The sequence below is a fragment of the Rhodnius prolixus genome, unplaced genomic scaffold (assembly GCF_049639745.1).
Source record: "Rhodnius prolixus isolate KJV_2025 unplaced genomic scaffold, Rpr scaffold_11, whole genome shotgun sequence".
NCBI classification, from domain to species: domain Eukaryota; kingdom Metazoa; phylum Arthropoda; class Insecta; order Hemiptera; family Reduviidae; genus Rhodnius; species Rhodnius prolixus.
Genome location: NW_027411625.1, coordinates 15366684 through 15380742, shown reverse-complemented (window position 1 = coordinate 15380742; position 14059 = coordinate 15366684). Strand labels below are relative to the sequence as shown.

The window sequence follows — 14059 nt, the reverse complement described above, 5'->3', positions numbered from 1 at the left end:
CCAGCATTTCGCTGACTCCAATTTAGTGAGATTATTACGGAAGAATTGTCAACCCCACATTCTAAATCATTATATTGCAATGGATTCAAAGATTTTCCCAAAATCCAAAGTGAACTTAGTATTAATTTCTCTGGAAGCCGGTTTTTTGTGCGTAGTTAGGAGACGAAGAATTGCGTCATTGGTTGCTGTTCGATGTTTTGGGGCATCATTCCAATCACTCACAGGCACCTCTTAGGCTCCACAACTGGGTTCGAATCCAGCTGCTGGCCCTTAGATTTTCTCTTCCTAGGAGCTTCTTACAGCTCACTGTCCGGTGGTGGACAGTGTTGTCTGTAACGAGAGAACACGGTCCGGAGGCCGGCAGTGCACTGAAAAAAGCTCCGGACGCCAATAACCTCAGATGTTGACGCGCCTTAAATAATTATAGTTAAATCATTACAAATAAAAAGAATAATTTAAAAAAAAGAGGGCATTACGAGCTATGTATAATATTAAATGTTAGCCTAAAAAAGTAATGAAGTATAATAATATTTATTGCAAATATTTAAAGATAAAAAACAAAATTATGTAAATTAATTGGAAGTGGTAGTGAGGTTCTCAATGCTCCTAAGGGCTGGCCCCGTGAGGTTTTCAATGCTCCTAAGGGCTGGCCCCGTCCGCTCCTAACATCTACAAACAACAGAAACTGAGGATTGTCAATGTGCTGGTGCTGGTAATGTGCATGGCCTGAGAGATATTGAACTACCTTGCCCGGGAACCTCTGCAAAATCTAAATGACCTTAAAATCCTTGAATCGGTAATTTCGCCAAATAGAACTACATAATTTTCCTCAAGCTTCACAGAATCTCTACCGAATCCCAACCATCAAAACTCGGCCCTAGGATCTCTCTACTTGGATGCGCCTATTACTGCTCCCTACTATCATTCCTAAATCTCCAAAGTTGGAACTTTTTAGGTTTCTGATAATTAAACTGGGCGAGTTCAGGACTCCTAACTCATTATGCAAATTAGTGTTAGAACGGTCCGGTAATCAACCCTCTTAATCAACTTTTAACTCTTATATCTCTGCATTTTAAAAAATACATCCGACTGTTTAAATTCTTTTTTAACTAAAAAACCGTTTTTTTCTTAATGGAAAAGTAATTATTTCTCGTAATGTAAAAATAATATCAATAATCATGCAAATGATTTGAATAGCTTTACCCAGCTAGCAAATAAAATTGAACGATATGTTCTAATTAAAATATTATCGATCCCAATAATCCATTACGTACAATGTAAACAATTTACTCTTATCACACGACTTAACCTAACGCAACTATGTGTATTTTAAATTTCTTGAAAGATAGAATCTGTATAATTGTTTCAGGTAATTGTATTTTAATTGTGAATCTACGAAAACTTGAGGATTAGAATGTTGCAGAAAATCTCTGCATTAAATTGAACATTATTGGTCTCAGGATAACAAAGTTTCATACAGCTGATTAGCTTATCTGCAGTATATTTTCAGTTCAATCATGCTTTATGCTTGTTGAAGTCGAAAGAGAGATAGGAAATTAAATGTGCAACATATTTAATGCAGATAATGAGGGCATTACAATGGTTGAAGCTTAGGACATGAAGTTGCCTGTGGTCAGATACCAACATGCCCTTCCGGATCGGCGATTACTGTCCAGAACCGTATTGCTAGCTTCCATAGTTACTGCTAAACCAAATATCCAGTTTGAACCACTGCCATTTTCTCTTTTAAGTTGTGCAATCAATTTGTTAAATCCACTTTTTCGACCTCAGAGGCTTCAGAAGGAATACTTAATATGAAAACTCAAAATAATAATACAGTTTTGATAGCTTCTATTATCTCATGTCATAATTACAAATTATAAACAAACTAATTTCCCTTACTGAGCAGTTGGCCAGCAGAATACCCCTGCTGTTTTCATATCCCTACTAGTCCAGTTATCTGCTTGGTCAGTCAATGGCTCGGCAAAGTGCGCACTTTTGGTAGCTTATCATAATCTCATTTTTTAACTTACGCCCGTATTTTCATTTCTCTCAATTTCGCAATTAAGGCTTAACCAGAATAATGCGAGCAAATTGACTTTTTAATAAAAGTTCAAGATATACTCTGTAAGAAAAATGGAAGACACAGAAGCAGCCCTTATTATTGGTCTTAATAAGTTTCAATAAGAATGGGCGTGAACTGTTGCTAAAATTGCGAGATTAAATGAAATTTTCAACAGCCACGAGAATAATGGCAGAGAAATGTAATTACTCAAATTTCTTTGAAAACCGACCCAAAGAGAGTCTTCAAACTCTCCATCTTACCATTACTTTTATTTGAATTTTCCCGTTTTAATTAAAATATTTTAAGCAGATCATGAGGGAATGAGTTTGTTGTGAGGTTGTAACGCTACTGTCTCCTGACAGAACATCAGAACATCCGGGGCCAAGCAGGCTGACAAGGAATCAGTGTGAAGGCTTGGCGTTTAATAACGAGATATCAACTGGTCGGCTTGTCACTAGTCTATATTGCCCTACTTTATTAAAATATTTCCATAAGATTTGAATTGATTGATTTACGTCGATGCGTTGCACCAAACAGTGCTTATCAACCCTGACTTTCCAAATTGAACTTTTTTCTTTAATTAAAATAACCATGCTACACAACTGCCTCCTGAGTTAACTCAGGCTCCGCTTGTAGTACGTCTCTGCTACCTGAAAGGAGACCAAGATATAGCACGCCGTACCATCCGTTGAGTCAGGTTACAGTAATAGACCTTCAGTAGTACACAATAACAAAATTAGTCTATGAAATTCTTATCGCTTGATTACGAGAAAGTAGGTGTCCACTACAGATTGTCTCTTCCCGCTCATTGTCGCATTGTTTCTGACCTGGTTACATCTGGAAGTAGCACATTCCACTCCAGACTCCTCACCCTTGCCAATCCCCTAGCATCCTCATTGTCAACTACCACTCTCCCTAAAAACCCTAAAGGCCCTAAAAAAGGCGTCGCTTGAAGTACCTAGAGACTATCTCATTCTACAATGCACATCTTTAGTTAGGAACACATTCCAATGGGAGCGTACTTCGTCAAGTTCACATGTGTGCATTATTCTTACTATTTCTCTTATTGCATACTGTACAGATTTAAGCATATATATAAATAAAATAATAATATTTTTCTGGGCTATAATGATGCACTGCGACCTTTCAAGATCTATCTCCCCTTACTGGTGCCAATCCTACAATATCCCCTTCCATAGTCCAAGGCATCTATGAAATCTCAGACACTGGGGGTTCTGGGAGAGGCAATATTGCGTCTATCTTCTGCTCCTTAGGTTCTCAATCTCACTTGGACAGTGGCATCGCCGTCAATCAGAAGGTGTACTGGCGTTTTCTCTATCTTCCACCAGAATTGGCAGAAGCCGTAACGTTCCTCTCTCGGTGCCTTCAGGTGCCCTCTCAGTTGTCAGTGTCCTGTGAGGTAAACCGTTAGCTTGCACAATTTATCCTCACTAAGACCGAAGCATGCCTCACATCTGTGCTGGTTATAATTGTCAAGACAGTTCTTCGTCTGCCCCAAACCTGGGAAACTACTCCAGTGTGTACCACTGCCAGGTATCCTCTTTAGCTCCTCGCCTACTTCGCCAAAGAGCTTTAGAAAGGGGTTTTTGTATCGCCTTGCCTCGCTAGGCCGTCGGCCATCTTAACGTCCTTCCACTCCAGTATGCCCCGGCACCCAGAATATATTGAGTAATTCTCTGCCTAGCTCTTTGAGGCTCTCATAAACCACCTTCGCACTATAGCATTCTGTCTTTTAGGAAAGATGACAATCTCCGAGTCCTGATAGTTTCTATCGACGTTAAACTGAATGCGTCTTCCAATCGCATGAATTTCCGCTTGGAAAATGCTGTGAAATTTTCTCATGGGTCCTCGGTGCTTAGCGCACTCCAACCCCAGTTCTTTTGAGTCCTCGACCTACAGTTAGCACAGTCGTTGTTAATATAATTGGAACGTTGGCGTTAAGATTTATAATTTTTAAACTGACTAAAACGCTAGATTTCTCCGAAACAATATATTAACGCATACAAATAATTCTCTGACCGTATCAGCACTTCCGCAACATTTTGCTGAGAGATTTCAATTAAAGGCACTTGACCGAAGGAGACGATCGATTGTCCCTCTAATGCTCCTCACAAATTTGTAACCGAAATTCCAAATCTGAAGAAATCAGCTGGGCGGAAGTGGTATTTTATTTATTAGATTTAAATATTTTCTTAATGATTTCATTAAAGTTGTTACAACGAATGATATCAACAACTGCTATCGTTTTAGTACAAACTCAGACTTTAATAGCTTAAGCTCTGTAAGGGAAAGTGAACTCTAAGCGAACACCCAAATTGTTTTTCCCCACAAAGATTTGATTTAGATGAGAAAATTTTTGCGAAAAAATAGATAAAAAAAGCTGAACTGCCTCTATAAATATTAAAAAAATATATGTATTTGTATGGACAGGAAAGAAAAATAAAAAGAACCACCGACCGAACCAACTAAAACAATACAAAAAATCTGACAATTTCGTTTATTTATTTATTGTGTCTGAAGGTTTAGAGATAGCGGCATTATTTATGAATTGTGGCCGGTGGGGGCTTGCTAAGCTCTGGGCCTCCATTCTTATCGGCCGCCCAAACCACTCTAAATACCAGTATCTGACACCAGCAAACATTTCCGACAGAATGTCTGACACTCGGCTGACTAATGTCTAAACAAGTGTCTTACACCAATAATAATTATTATATTTATTATATTCCAGATTAACATTTTTCTTCACACTGTTCTCTCTTAATCGCGAATTAGCGTTTGTAGTATTGGCGGTAACAAGTTCCGCGTTTTTCACCTTACAATCAGCAGCGTAGCGTGGTTACTTATTTAAACAGGATGAGCCGTCATCATGTTCTTCATTAAAACTTTTTCCTGTCAGTAATACAACTGGGAAATGTTTTTGTAAATGACGTTTAAATTTTCCTTCAAACTTATTAAAAGAAAGATTAGGTCAAGGAGTTTTGTTTTTCAATTTTCATGTTTTCCTTAAGGGTTTGAAGAAACCCTCAGTTTCCACTAAAATTTTCGGTTTTAATTAAACCCATCATCTCAGACATTCACAAATAATATAATTATTCAAGCATTTGTGAGTGCGAGATCCCCAGTTCGAATCCCGCGGGTAGCTACTTTTTATTTAATTTAACAGTCCCCCGTTCACGACACCTAATTGGTAGGTACGACGTTAGGCCCCGCTTGACAAATACTGGCGATTGCTTCACACTGTATTGCCGGGCATCTTGCTGGTAGCCTAAACCAGAAATCAAATTTGAACATTTCTTTGACCGATTACTTTTTTAACAGTTCAATAAGAATAATTATTCACTTCATTGCTGGCTGTAACTCTTGAGGCCATTACGCATACTCAGTTTACCTTTCAGGTTTCCAAGGGCGACGTTCTTTCTGACGATTAACAACGAGATTCAACGCGGCGAAACCTACGGTACTTTGGCTGAGCTCTGGGATTTCCAGTTCTCTCAAGTCAACTGACTTGAGTTCGTTCAGTAAGGGCAATTGCCTCTTAGATAGATAGATCTTCACATTATTTATATATACAAGCTAATAGAAAATGTAAAGTAACTTATAACTCGACCTGCTCTAAACCTCATAATGCAATAGCAGGAGTTTCTTAAGGATCTATTTTAGGACTAATGTTTTTACCTATTTATTTCAACTGTCACCACGCCCTAACGATGTTCAACAGCGCACCCGCATACGATCATCATATCGCTAATTATGCCACTTTCTCAAGTAGAGAGTGTACTCAATAGCAAATCGCTTGAACAGGGCAATGTTCTACATCGAACGGTTTTGAAGAACGATATAATGTGGAAAGTGGCACACTATTTGTCTGCAGGCCAAACACTAAGCCATAGCGAATGCCTTTTCGATGACCATTAAGACCATACCTAAATGTTTATGTTGGTTGAAAGCAGCAGTTATATCTACAGTTCTGGTAACTTGAACAGTGGATAGACCCAACCTTAAACCAAACTGTTCTTTTTTTATGCCCTGACGGACATCCAAGAGACTGATCCTTTCCTTACGATGACGAACAAGACTCAACATTTCGCCGAGCCATGAAGTAGGGCGCTCTTTCAGCAGTCTGCGAAGGATTACCACACTGAACAGGTACAGGACACGTCGGTACAGGACTGCTTAAACATACTGGGTGTTATGTGTAAACGTTGATATGTGTAACACGCATGCTTGAAAATGTTCCATGAACCTAACAAAGTATTTTTCAAATACTAATTATTATCAATTATTCCCTTTTCAAGTCTTTGGAAGCATAGGAAAGGTATGACGTATAGTTGCTATTTTGTATTACTAAGAAATTAGCTAATACTCGATTGTTGTCAAGGATAAGTTTTAAAATGATAATTTGGCAAGTCATTGTTTTAGAATAAACTCAGGATGGAAGATAATGGGACGAAGGAAAGTTGATTGTTGAGCGTGTGTGGAGTTCAGAGCGCCGTCAACTTTGCGACGCCATGTCTGCCCCGATGTGTGACAGCCGGTAAGCCTCTTTATCTAAACCCCGTCTTCTAGACTCTCCGCCATCTAAATCCACCAGTATTGTATTATTTTGCTAACAATCACTTACTGCTTCGAAATCAACACACCCTTCAAAAAAATCCCAGGTTTCTATGCAATAGAAATTTGGAATAAATTATATCCACTCGCAGGAGCCGGTACAAAACGCTAAGAGGTTTTCTGGCGGCAATACTTATAATTTTATTCACTATTTGAAATTTCTAGCCACCATAAAAGAAATTGAATACATTTATGTTGCGGTACGGCACCTGGTCACATCTGATTAAACAAAAGAAGTTTTTGGGTAGTAAGAGTAAATTTATGTTTGTAAGTAGTGGTTAATGAGGAAAGTGTGCGTGATTGAGTGTTGCATTAATTGAGAGCCTGGAATGGCAGAGTGTGTTGCACGCTTCTCAATAAATAAGTACTTGTTTATAATGAGGTGTTGCCGGCAGAGTTGTGTCAGATCACTGAGCGCCACAGTTAAACCTGATTCTTGCTGGAAATTCAAACTACTCACCATTTGAAATAAATTAGCTTGTCGATTGGATTCTATTACTGATTTGGAGCTAGCAGTGTCGACCTCCCCTAGACCTCTTCGCCTCTCGTCCGTTTAGCCTAATACCGCAGCCTGGCCAACTTGTGTTTATTTACAGTGAATATAAAGTCAGTTCTATATCATGCAACGTTTTTAACTCACACACTTTGCAACTGATTTCTCTGCAAGCTTATTCACACAATTAAGCCATTAATAGATTTTTCAAATGTGTTTCACCAAGCAGTCGTGAATTTAAATTCCAAATACTCAAATCCAAAGTGGATTGCTACTGATTGAGATTAATTCGCAAACTAAATCCTAATTGACAATTGTATTAATTGAGAAGAGGTAGTTTCCAAACACCTCTAGATTACGTCAACCGCAATGGAAGTGGAGAAAAGACTAAAACATTGTCACTTCGCCTTGCTCAATTATTACTTCTCTTACAGCAATCAATAATTTCTCTCCAACCAATCATCATCTTATTTTTGAGAACCCACCAATTCCCAAAATCTGGTGCGAAACGCTGCACAAATTTCAATTTAATTAACAAAATAACTTTTAACTAGGCGCCACAGTTGATTTTAAAACTTTCACGTTGTATTAAAATTAAGTATTAAATGTTTACAAATGGGAGGGGATAGCAACAAACTAGAATACGTTTAAGGTTACAATCTTGTTTCATAAGAAATGGAAAAAATGTTTCGACGGTTGGATATATTGAAGACTATTTTGAAGATTTTGGAGAAACTCTTCCAGCAATTGAAAAATCGCGAAAATGGAGTCGTTTCAACTCAATCGCGGTCGCTAAACGTTAAAATGAGTTCTCGAATTTATGTCGAATCGTCCAGCGATTTTCAATTAACTTGATGCGCTAATGACTTTAGGAGAATAAAAAATATTTAAAAAAAATCTGATTGTTTTACAAGGATTGTTTTAGAGAACTCAGGTTTAACTTAAAAAATTGGAACTATTGCCTATATACTATAGGTAATGTGCATGTCCTGTCCTTATAATATATTTATCCTTATAATAGTCAGGATAGTTCATGGCAGAGTGTAATTCAAGGCAGCCAACTGCACCAACTGGTTATGAACGAAAAATTAATGCTAGTTGTCTGAGATTTTTCGTACTCTAGAAATGTGTTTTTCCTGTAAAACTATTACTTTTTGGGAATCATAATGATTGCAATACTTCTCCTACAAAGGTAAGAGTAAGTTAAAGTAATGTCAAGAAATTTTACTTGAAAACAAAACTTTGAATATAAGCAACAAACGAGATTCTGGGAAGACGGCTGCAGAAGAATTTAGGGTGGTCGGTGAGGTCTAAGAACCACTTTCCACTAGTCCACTTTCTTAATTGAGAATTACCTGCAGTGTTCCCTAAAGACTTGAAAACCTCCAGCGGTTGTCAGTAAATTACCTAGGAGACTGCAAAAGCCATTTCTAACCTATAAAGTCTGGCTACTAAACTTTTACGTCTTTTTTTTTTACGTTCAGATGTTTGCGCTATTTTTTACTGCTCATAAGTGGCTAATTATTGCGATGGAATCAAATTCTTCAAAGTGGATTTCTCTATGACGTACCATTTGTTCGAGGGTAATATTAAGTAAAGAGATTTAATGTTTTTACGTTAGCGGATTCTATGAGTTGAAACTAGATCGACACTGAATTTCTTACCATATCCGCACAACGGAAACTCCATTGATAATGTTTCGTTAACATCTTGTACTACTGTTTCGGATGCTACCTCTAATAAGGTGGGATTTACTTATATACTATAAGCCCTGCATTAATAATGCAGACGACACCAGAAAGAGGCATCACGGTAGACGAGAGGTTAGAAGCGAGGCCCGCAAAGCTAAGATTTATTGTTGGTCTAGGCCTTGGATTTTATTTAATGGTTAATGTGAGAAACTCATAGTAAAGTATGTTTGCTTGTTAGCCGCCTTTGATCTATGACACCTAATTTGGTCATTAGACAGAAAGTAAGCCCGCCTAATTTAGGCATTACTTTACTTTTTATTTTCTCCCTGCACACTCCAACTTGAGGGAACCTCAGAACGGACATTACCAATGAAAACTGGGAATAGAAACTTCGACAGGGTCGCCATACTTGCTGTTACCTGGTAAGAGGAAGTAACAAAGAGAGGTGGGCGCTTAAGCTCCTCATTTTCCCAAAGCCCACAGGGAGGTAGAACTTCTTGGATGGAAGGTAAATGTTGTGGTGAAGACATCAGAACTTAGTAACCTCAGCGCAGCCTGGTGGTCCGAGGTTCAAATCCCCATGAATTCTTTACCAGCTCATCCGAAATTCAAAACAAGTGTAGACATCGAATTTGAAGGCAGTCACCCATTCACCAAGCTAAACTACCAAGCGTAATTTGACAACGATTGCAATACTTCCTTTTGCTCAAAGTGAGAGGATGTAAAAAAGTCCAGAGGTTCAAACTGTTAAACATGATTGCGCAAAAAACAATTGATGACATCAACAACCGTATGCAAACTGTTTATAAAAATTAGCTCTTATAAAATATTTCGACTTACAAGAATGAGAAAAAGCAATATGATAAAAATTGATGGTAGATGTGTGTTTGGATTGTAGGGTAGGAATAGGAAACGTGAGAAAATGAGTTTGATATGGTAGAAACAAAAAAGAAAAATAAATACATATAAAAGGGACCACGGAGTAAATTCTACAGCCCAACTCCAAAGGAGCAGAAACAATTTCGTGAGGAAGAACTTCAGATGGTATGAAATAAGATGGTTTGGCTGTGGCAAACCCCTATATACAGACCTAGCAATTGCACAAAACCGCACTACCTCTGTGTGGGTATGTCCCATTCTACACAATACCCTCACACAACCTCAAAACAAACTTTGCCAACCCCGATGTGCCTTGGATAGGCCTTCTTTTACATCCTCCCACTTGATATGCGACCCATACTTGCCAGTATTCTGGAGTAATATCTTACAATATGATGGACGATTATGTGGCAACACGCTGCAGGCTACAACCTGGAGATTTTACAATGGCCTGTGAGTTTTAGCACATGCTGCTTTCGGCTGCTGGAAACCCCATTGCCGAGGGTATTGTAAATTAGTTGGGAAACATTGGCAAAACCGTTGTAATGCCTTTTTCGTATGTAACAAACTTATACAAAAAATATCCGTATTCATTCAGATATTTCTGAACAAACAGCTGCAAAATAAATCTGGTGGACAATATCCCACTACTTTGTCTTACAGAAATTCCCACAACAACCACTAAACCCAGTCCCAGGAAATCTGGTGTATAATACCCCACTACTTCCTGCCGTTCGGGTCCCATGCTAGTTGCACAAACTGGAGTGGTCACGTATTTCAAGCACAAGCCATTTCATTCTAAAACAAATAATAATAAAAATAATCAGAATCAGAGGAACTCAAAATTGGCATTTTAAGTAAAAGTTCGAGGCTTGGGCACGATGGCGTCACTTGCTGCTGTCACTAGCCAGAGAAAGAAAAACGACAGCTAGGAGCATGTAGCTCCTGAGAGTCCCCATGTTGGACGGAAGCCGCAGTTCCTTGTGGACCCATTTACCCACATTCCCTGCCACGCACAACCTGGCCAATCGACATTGTCCCGGCCCAAACTATCAACAATTAAGGAAAAACTGGAGGGTACAAAGCAACATTTTAACTCACATAATTCTCAACGTCCAAATGGGTACAACTTTAAATTTCTGAAACATAAATCTTTCATCATAATGACGTTTGCCAAACCATGCAGCATCTAACATGGCTCTTATGAGTAGAGGTTCTAAACTTTTTTGTTAAGGACCCCTTTGGAAGTAAGGTAAAGGGCCACGGGCCCTTTTGGCAGTAACGTGAATGGCCACGGACCCCTTTAGCAGTAAGGTAAAGGGCCACGGGCTCCTTTGGCAGTAAGGTGAAGGGCCACGGATCCCCTTTTCACTACCTTTAATTCTTAAACATATACAGCATAAAAGCAAACTGAAATTACTTCATAGCATGGAGGGTTTTTGTTAATATTCGTTAATTTAGACGCATTTCACTGCGGGCCTTCAGGAGGATTTGGTTTAGTTTCAGTGGCCTTACAGTCTCGTTCGCGAAACTTTACCACAAAGTTACATCCATACCTACATACAATTATTTACAGTTACATATACTTTTTAAAGCTTTTGTATTTAAATGTTCTATATATTAATTTCTTTTCCTATATATTATTAAATAATTTAATTTCTTTTAAAAACTTTATTGAATTATCTATTCTATTCGGATCATTTGCCCGATTTTATTTATTTCATTATTTCTAAGAAATGTTGCATTATTGCAGTTTCCGGAGTGTCGCCAACTTTAAGCCATCCGCAGTAAATACTAAAAGTTTCTTAGGGTTTTTTTAATTCAAAAATGTATACATATTAATAATTTGTTATAACCTGATACGCCAAGTTCTAATAAATTTTGTGAAACATGATGTGTCATGTTATATTTTATTTTTCCATCATTTGTGTTGATGTGAAGTTAGTACTGAGACATTAACTCCATTTAGAGATTGTTAGCTTCCATGAGAATTCAGTGTGAGTTCGGCTGTCATGGAGCTAGGGTGTGAAAACGCAAACGCAGATAATTTCTAAAAAAAGTTTACAGAGAGAGTCCCCAAAACGATATTACCGATGAATACGCAGTCATTCGGCAGTTTCAATACTTCCTTACACAAGAGAAGATAAAATTGATTTCCCACTTTTTGAACAATAGTTTAAACAGAGGTGAGGTTAATTTTAAACTGTATTATAGATTTTGAAGTTAATTAAAATTAGTCAACGACCTGTAAAATATAAATTCTAGCATTACTTCTCCTTTAGTAGAATATTTCAAAAACAAATATTTCAACCTTTTTGTTTTCAATTTAATGGAAACTGAATTGTATTGGCCAATAAAGGATGGTAATAAAGTGAATTAATTTATGATCCGTAAGTACGATCGATAAATTAATTTAACCCAATATTTCAGTAAATTTTGTAATCATTGTCAAGGACTTTGAACGAACCCATGGCTATTTCAAATGATACTAGGGTCTAAGTGCCAGCAGCTGGATTCGAATCCGAGATCTCCGTGTATTCGCTAATCTCTCAGCTAAACACTACCCCCTTTATTGCAGTAAGAATACACCTTAAAAATGGAATTTAACGTAGTAACAAGAGGACTGCCGAACATGCCGAGTAAGATATGAGTTTGGGTTTCACACGTGCCTCCATTGACTATTACTCTATCTTTTTTTCTTCACATTTTACAAATTTCCCTCCCTCATTAAGATGAAAGGGAACTGTTAGATTCCCTAAGATAAGGACTTGACACTCAGCTTTAGAACCAAATCAACCTACCGGATGAGCCACTTTAGCGTATCAAGTTCCGAAAACGGTTTCTAAGGCATTCTTTAAACTTCTAACTTTTTTTAAAAACATTTAATAAAAAATATCTGGACAAAATGGACAAAATAGGATACATTTGGATCAATTTGTCGAGGAAACATAATTCAGTTACCCCAATCTGCTGTTTAAATGATGTTCTATAATTTGGACTTCTAGACTGAACTTGTGTTCATCCAAGCCAGCAATCTCTTAAATTTCAAAAACTCAGCTGATAACGAACTCACCATTTTTTATAAATTCAACATGACAACCATTCTTACCTTCAGAATTCATCAATGACTTTATCCGAATGCGTTATCCCAAATTCCACACCCTTCTCGCACCTTTAATCCATCTACTTTACTTATTATCCATTTTGGATAATCCCCTCACCACGACTGGGGTAACAGTATTTAATAAAAATAATTACGAGATCAATACGTAAGATCAAAACGAAGAGAGATATAGAGGTTTAAAATTTGAACGAACTTCAAAACCTCCAAAACTATACCTTTTAAACCTTATTACTTATTAGAACTAGAACATAGCAAATTATACTACTTATAGAACTAAAATTTCTCTACGATACGGTAATGAATTCATTCAAATCTGATCAACACGAAGGGAGATACAGGGGTTTGAAATTTAATGGAATTTAAAAACCACCAAATTTAACCTTCTATATCTTATTAACCATTATGACTCAAACATTGCAATGTATGATAGTTTTGGTATTCGACCTTGTTGATTGATGATTTTGGGGAATATTGAGGTGCGGTCGTAAATTTAAACACAAATTTTGTTTCTTCATACCAAAGTTTCGGTAAATATATTACCTTCATCAGGGTATGTAAAATTTGTGGAGTTTAATGTTAAGCTACATCATTATAACTGTTGATCAACATTTAAATTTTATGCAATATGAAAGATCGGTAAACTTTAACATGCAATATCTCATTTAGTATTGCATCTCTAATGTTTATATTTCTCTCAAATGTGGGAATGGTTATTGTCTGCAATTGTTCTAAAATACACAGAATTCCCTACTATTAGAATCGAGATATTACGCCGCAATTATATTCTAACTCTGTTAACGGTGGTCGGGGCTAAAAGAAAGTGTTTGAATTTCGGTTTCCAAATGAGAGAGACCCAATATATACTATATTCTTGCTCTGCCCAAATACATTAAATTACTGGTTTTTCTGGCTATTTTTTATTTTTATTTTTTAAAAAGGACGATTTAATATGTATGTTATGGCTGCACTGCACGTTTAAAGGGCGGGTTTTGGTCTAGTGGTCATGAGCGTGGCTTTGTAAGCGGGAGGTCCCCAGTTGGAATCCCGCGTTTGGCTACTTTTTATTTATCATTTATTCATTAGAAATTTTTTTTATAGTAAAGTATGAATTTCCGCCTCCGTCCACGACAACTGATTGGTAGGTAGTCTGACGTTAAGCCCCAGCTGAAAAAATA

The 14059-nt window shown here is 37.4% G+C and overlaps 1 protein-coding gene across 4 annotated transcripts in view; it reads right to left on the bottom strand.

Annotated features, from left to right (window-relative positions):
* The window catches only part of LOC141459316 (neural cell adhesion molecule 2-like), a 580420-nt gene that overhangs the window by 227682 nt on the left and 338679 nt on the right, over positions 1 to 14059 (bottom strand). The gene's annotated exons all lie outside the window — the stretch shown is intronic.